This window comes from Dendrobium catenatum, unplaced genomic scaffold (genome assembly GCF_001605985.2).
Source record: "Dendrobium catenatum unplaced genomic scaffold, ASM160598v2 fragScaff_scaffold_1223, whole genome shotgun sequence".
In the NCBI taxonomy this organism is placed as follows: domain Eukaryota; kingdom Viridiplantae; phylum Streptophyta; class Magnoliopsida; order Asparagales; family Orchidaceae; genus Dendrobium; species Dendrobium catenatum.
Genome location: NW_021319685.1, coordinates 382099 through 389524, shown reverse-complemented (window position 1 = coordinate 389524; position 7426 = coordinate 382099). Strand labels below are relative to the sequence as shown.

The following is a 7426-nucleotide window of genomic DNA, read 5'->3' as shown; positions in this document are numbered from 1 at the left end:
GACTAGTATATCTCCAAGTTTTAGCTAAATCATTGTAGAACAAAATGACTAAAGCTTCATTGACTGAAGCTACTACTACATTTGTTGTATTAATAGTGTGTAAATATGAGAGATTAGTTCTGGAACAATGTTAACTTCATATAAGAAAACATTGATTCATATATAGTTAAACGAGATGATAATCTTTCAAGCAGCCAAACCAAAAAATATATACAAACCTTTTCAATAAATAATGAATGAAAAAATACAATATGCACTAATCATAAAATTCAAATACAAATTATTTTTGCTTTTTCAATGTAATTTATATTTTTAAGATTATATATGTTAATTTTATTTTTCACAAAAATAATGAACAATGGAAAGCATGGTTAATTTTATTATCTTGAAGAAATAATTTTCTCTAAATCATTGGGATGTAAATCCTTTCAAATTTTGAATAAATTTATTATTAATCTAATTTAAAATTCATCAATTTTCCTAACTAATTTAAAAAAAAGAATCTACTTAAAAATGCAACAACCTTTGAGAAGGGCCAACATAATTTAAAGACAACAAGACTGTGTTGCATAAAACGCAACAACCTTTAGAAGCCAACTAATTTGAAGAGAACAGCACACCCATTGATGATATCAATAATTCTTCAACATAGCAAAAATCTTTCAGCTTGACAAGAAAATCATCAGAAAAAAAAAGTCTTTTTCAACATCACAATGAAAAGTGTATGACAGAAAAAAAATCTTACGCACACAATATTTTGATAACTATTGACATGAAGAGGCTTGATATACTGTAACAGGAAACAAGATAGAAAGTCTTCAGTGAGCCGTATGAAGATTTGTAGTGTTCTTATGAACCTCACCCAAGTTTAAGGCTACATGATCTGGTAATTGAAATCATTCTCCAAATCTGTGGCTTCTTAAGATCTTGTATTTTGTAAGTATTGAACATAATCCTTTGTAATGTTTTCTAGTCATCTAGAAGGTTGTACTTTAGGACATATGACTTAGTTCTTCTTCACGAATATTGATGCAGAGGCTATTTCAAGAAATGAGAAAATCAAATTAAAAAGGTGATAAAAAAGACTTCGCTTTAGATGCATGTTTGTATGTTGTTTTTAATCAGACTACATCCATGATGACTAAAAAGTAATCCAAATATGTTATCAATCATGACATTTCCACCCAACTAATTATGAATGTTCTGAAAGAATAAATCAACACAACCATGCCTCAACTCCTGACTCAAGGGCAAGCATGAAAACCTATCGAAACTGAGTGCTTTGAAGCCGACTCAAAAAGTTTAATCTGTGATAACAATAGGAAGCTAAAGATAACACATTGAACCTTTTCCTGTAGCTATATTTCGATGCATCAGACATAGGTGTGTCAAAATTCAACTGATTGTTCAATCTGTTTCTTTTAATTTTCAGATAGTGGTGTGAGGATTCCAACAGAGATGGAATGAGGGCTGCTATTAGTAGACTTTATAAGGTTTGAGATCCTCTTTGGAGGCTTCGCATACTTTTCTTTCCCAAAAAGATAGACTTCGCTCATGCTCTTGGCCAAATTTGGTGCAGTCCTCAACCTAGTTTAATCACAAGAGTAATCATTTTAGCCAATAAATCTGACAAATTTTCTTGAGTGCAAGTTTCCAATAGCATACGGGATCATAAGCAGCTTTTTTAAAATTTACAGAGCAAATAAAAAATAACCTATATCAATAAACATTGAGCACCATTTTATTTCATGCTCATTCTTCCTCAAGTCCGAATATTGGCGCCTATATGTCCTTTTGCCTTGGCAAATATAAAATTAAATAATTTATATACTTATTACCAAGGTTTTGAAAACCGGACCGGACAACGAACAGGAAGAAGGAGAGGTTCACGGTTTGAACCGGATGACGTAATAAATAATAATATTATTAAAAATTATAAAATGAATGAAAAATTTTCATCTAATACATTCACTATACAATATACATTTCATTTTCATATCAAAATAAACAAGTAATATATCAAAATTTTCCTCTTCAAAATACATCAGCAGTGAATTGTTGTAGCTTCAATGTCTGATTCCTACTTAAGAAATCTGCATCCAACAATAAAACAGATTCTTTACCATGAACTAGCTTTTCTAACCTGATATTTCTAAACACCACAGGCATATAATCAAGGATGAAGTTAATTAATCCAAATGACAGAAGATGAAGGATGGTTTTAGAGCTAGCAACTACGCTTCTAATGCCGGAACAGAACATCAGTGCTGGTTTCCTCTGAGTTATTTTATTCATCTCTATAAAATAGTAGACAAATTCGACTATTGACCACATGACAGCAATTGCGAAAAATACTACTCATTTCTCCATAAATCAACTTAGGTGAGAAAACAATAAAACAAATCAGTGGAAGAAAAACCACCATATTGTGCTTTCTCGCATGTTCCAAAAAATATCTTCAATGCATCTCATTCTCTAAACTGAGAGAAATAACAAAACTAAGAGCAGATCAAAGGAAAGATATATCCAAAAATATCACAACAAATATGAGGTAGATGTAGAAGAATAAAGGCTGAAAATCACTAATGCAAAAAATGAAAAAAGAGCTGAAATATTAGAAAAAAAATGTTCAACATAGAAAATAGAGAGAGGGGGATATCTAGAACACTAACAAGATGACCTATTATTGAAGCCGAAATCTCCTATGCTTCTTTGTCTTCTGCAGTTGCCACAGACAAATCCGAGCACCAACAAAGGAGCTACAGAGACGAAGGAGGAGGAGCAGAGGAGAGGAGCGGCTTCGGAAGTTACGACATTACAGAGTAGGAGAAAAAGAAGTTAGGTTTTAAAGTTTTACTTCACATACTTATTTAGTTATTTCTCAAAAACCACACGATTGAAATCCAACGGCTGAAGATGCGTCTAAGTTTAACAAGGCGGTTCGAGTCCGATTTCCGGTTCGCCGGTTTCACGGTCCGACCGGTTCAATCCGGTTCCCTGCTTTGTTGATTTTGGTGTTAAAATGAACAGGCCGGCCGGCCGGGTACCAGTTCAACCTGTTAAATCGGGCGGTCCGGTCCGATTTTTAAAACGTTACTAAGTTGATGAAAACTACTGAAGGTTCAGTGCATATGAGACAAATTAATAAAAAAATTGCACCCATATTGATTATGATAGGTATAAAAATATCAGGGGGTTAGTGAAAACAACATATAAGGATCACTGTTCAAGTTAAAAAACAAATTAAGCTGAGTGTAATAATTAAAATAAAAAGTTACAAGTGCAGGAATTCTGCTATCATTATGACAAAAATAAAGGGTAGCTATACATTTCATCTATAAATTTATTAATGCTCAAAAACAACTATCAAGATATTCATTTCAATCTCGATCCTTCTGTTACAGGTCATATTTGCATCTGAATGTGATTAAATTTTTCTGGGGTAAATCCATACGGATAGCCACCAAAATTTAGCGATGAACCTTTCATTGGTTTTAGCTCTCAACCTATCAAATACAAGATTTATAAATCATAACTGCGATGAGGAAACACTGACCTCTTTAGCCAATAATTTTTTAGGATATAACAGATTTTCCCATTAAAACCCTCCAACAATCAAACTTAGCTTTTCCTCTAAGATCTCCTTAAACTATCTAATGGCTCTGCATCCAGTTCGACCTCAGAGCAGATACCACAGAACTTCCATTTGCTTCCCTCCGATCATAGTCTCCAAAAATCATAAATATATTAAATAATTAGTGTACTTAGTTCTATGAAAAGTAGAAATAAAAAAATAAAAGCAAACACAACATGAAATAAAAAAACACCAAGCATACCAGTAGCCAACATATTTTAGGTCTAGGAAAAAGTTTTCAATAGAATCCCACCATGGATAAACTTTAAAATTTGATGTTTACCCAGTAGATCTCATTAAACAAACAAACGATCTGCTTAAAAATAAAAATCAGGGGTAGAGTGATGTCCAACTTGTCCTCCAAGAAAAAATTAGAGAAAACAACCGAGAGACCTCTTTTCTGCTCCCATAAATAATAGTTTCCATCAACCTAAATCAATGAAACAAAGAAAATAAGTCATAAAAGATAGCCAAACCTTCTAGTAGCCAAACTTTTATGCGTCTCCTCATTCGATGTCTTCACATCCTTCCCTTTGGTTGCAGATCGAAGTGCATATCAAAGTAATGACCCTCCTGAGATCCCCAATAATCCATATAACAATAGCAAAAAAAAATTAAAAAAAAAAAATAAGGAAGAAAATTGAGAAAAATGATGAACAGAAAATTACCAACTGACTTTGTGCAATGATCGATTGTGGCATCCATCTCAATCTGAGCGACGGTGAAGGCTATTGTGGTAACTGGTAAGTGCTCATTTTATTTGAATGGAAGGGCATAAAAAGAGAAAAGGAAGAGCGAAAAAGGTGGGAGGGACCCACCTTTTGATTTGACTTGGGGTTTCGGCGCGAAAAGTTAGGGTAGACTTTTAATTTTTTATTTTTTATTATTATATTTTTTCTTTTTTTTTGGAAATTTAAGATCAAATCATGTATCATTGATAAATGAAAAGTTACAAGTGAGTAAAAATAAAACTATAGTCCTGGCACTCAACAACAAAAAGAGTAGCCAACGACTCAAAAATTACAAAGCCAAAAAGAAACTAAAATGAAGATCAAAACTTGAAGGACTCAGGCGGCTTCAACGTGAAAAAACTCTTGTAGGGTCAAGAACTAGAAGGGACTACACCAAAGCCTTGCCCCTGGTTGCCAAAGTGACCATCCTGGTTGCCAAAGTGACCGTCCAAGGGGCTGCTGCATAGGCAGCAATCATCATCGTCCTTTCAAAATAAAATATAGGCAGCATTTGGCAAATAGCAACCGAGAAAATGGTGAAGCAATTAGTTAACATCCTCGGTGTGCTTCAACTTTGCAGTTTTCGTCATAACAACTTGTTTAATCTTAGTAGTAATCGTGGCTTGGCAATCAAAAATATCGCCAAATAATATATCGTTTCTAGCCCTCCATATAAAGTACACGGTAGCACAGCTAGCAAGAATGTAGTAACATATTTGAATACCAGAGAGCCCTCGGTCCATAACACTATCAAGAGCTTGATGCAGGTTGGGTCTCATAAGGATATTTCCCAGCCAGGGAAGGAGATTCTTGATAATGTTAAAGGTAAAGTTACATTCAAAGAAAATGTGGGATGTAGTTTCAGATTCCTCTAGATAAAAGCGACATTTAGTTCCACTTGCAATCCCACGAGTAGCTAAAAATTCTGCAGTTTTGAGACCCCCCTTTGAAAGCCATCCAAGCAAAGCTCGAGAATCTTAAAGCAGCTTTTTTATGCTAGACAAGCTTGTGCCAAGAAACTTTGTCAAGAGAGGTGTATAAAAATTCCTGGAAAGTGTGAAATTTGGGGTTTTAGGCATCCAACCAAAGGTGGTTTTCCAAGGAATTGTTAATATGTATGGTACAAATGACAAAAGAAGTAGAAACATCAAAACTATTAGGTAATGTCCAATTGATATCATTGATAACCATAGAAACTTTCCAATTAGACATATAGGTAAAGTTCCGTAGCTTCAGTCTTTCATTCAATAAATCTACCACAGATTTTCCATTCCACCAAGGGTCCCATAAGAAGGATAAATTGTTACTATAGTGGACAAACAAAGTAAGGCAATGTTTAATAGAAACAATCTTGTTGCAAAGGTAGCTCCAATAAGCAAAGCTATTAATAGGCAACAAGTTCCATAAAGAATAATATTTTGCTCTCCACCAGTCAAAAAGAAGGCTCCTTTTATTTAAAAATCTCCTGATCATCGAGCAGGCAAAGTTGTGCTGAAGGCAGTCAATGGATGGGATACCCAGTCCACCATTTTGTTTGGGAATGCAAGTGTTTTTCCAGGAGATGGTGTGGATTTTCCTGAGATTAGTTTCCCCAAAATACAGGAATCTAGAGCACAAAAGGTTAATGAGTTTGCAACATCCTTTAGGCAAGATAGAATCTCTATTCCAATAAGTCAACGTGTTGCTTGTGGTGAATTTGAGAAATTAAATCCAACCAACAAAGGATAGAATTTTCGCCTTCCAACCAACAAGAGAAGAAGTGATTTTTTGGATCAGAGGTTTGAAATCATTAGCTTTATCAAGTGATTTTCAGCAAGCTCTGGTAGGGTTTCTTTGTCGCCCTAGGTTTTGGCTTACTCCTTCCCCCCCTTAACCCCTCAAGTTTCAAATGGAGTTCTCTAATTCCCTAGCTTTTGTCCCCACACAAAATCTCATAGCCCAATTTACCAGTGATGAATTCCTTGCTGGAGCCCCTGAATGGTATCTCTCTCTTGTTGGATATTTAGTGGGCAAAAGGTCATTCTACGAGGCTTTGCTATCTGTTATCAAAAAGACATGGAAACTCAAAGGAGCTTTCTCTCTTCTAACAATGGATGATGGTTTCTTCCTCCTGAAATTTACAGTGATTGAAGATTATGAACTTGCATAGATAGGAGGCCCCTAGTTTTTCTTCAAAAACCCCTTCATCCTTCAAAAGTGGAGTTTGAATTTTGTCCCCAAGTGCGAAGAGTTCCCATCGATTCTTCTTTGGATCAAAATTATGAAATGTCCCCTCTTTTGCTGAACATTGGATGGTATATCTAAACTTGCTAGTTGTGTTGGAATCCCTCTAGCTGTCGATGCTCTCACTACCGCCAAAACCGTTTAACCTTTGCTAGAGTTTGTGTGCAAATCACTAGCACCTCCACTCTCCCTGATGAAATTTTCTACTATGTTGATGTAAAACTTCCCCGCCTATAATCCAATTTGATTGGAAATTGGAACACTATTCTCAGTGCGGCTCCATCATGCACCCCCCTTCTCTATGTCCTAAAGACGCCATTCTTCCCTATAACACAACTTCCAGACCTCGGGGTAGAAGCACCAGTCGCAAGCCACGGTTAACCACTCCCCCCCACTCTGTTAGGAAAGTTGTTATTTGTATGTTTTACATTCTTGCAACTTATATAGTTTTGATGATTCCAAATATTATTGTTTTATGTGTTGTTATCTCCTAATATTTTTTGAAATATTTGTTTTTACTCTTGTGTTGACTAACATTTCAGGACAATCGAACTCCAGACAAACGAAGACTTCAAAATCAATTCATCATGAAATACTCTATGATTTGAAGCTTGTACTTTTCTTTGAAATAAACTTGAAAGGGAGTGATTGTAAATTGAGTGAATTAAAACACACACACTTAAGGAGATCTTAAATATTTTGTACTGATCGTATGGGATGAACATAGTTCGTACGGGACGATCAAGTTAGTTATCTCCTCGTAAGAACAATGGAATGAATAGGAACTGAAGAAAAATATTTTTTCTAAGTTCTGATTGTCCAGGACGAAATATTTTCA

The 7426-nt window shown here is 34.9% G+C and overlaps 1 long non-coding RNA gene across 1 annotated transcript; it reads right to left on the bottom strand.

Annotated features, from left to right (window-relative positions):
* Positions 1-1326: 1326 nt before the first annotated feature.
* On the bottom strand, positions 1327-7124 carry LOC114580747. The gene is made up of 3 exons (XR_003702301.1): positions 4303-7124; positions 4111-4207; positions 1327-1587 (listed from the first exon to the last, which is right to left on the bottom strand). It is a non-coding gene; the product is annotated as an uncharacterized LOC114580747 (long non-coding RNA).
* Between the last annotated feature and the right edge of the window lie 302 nt (positions 7125-7426).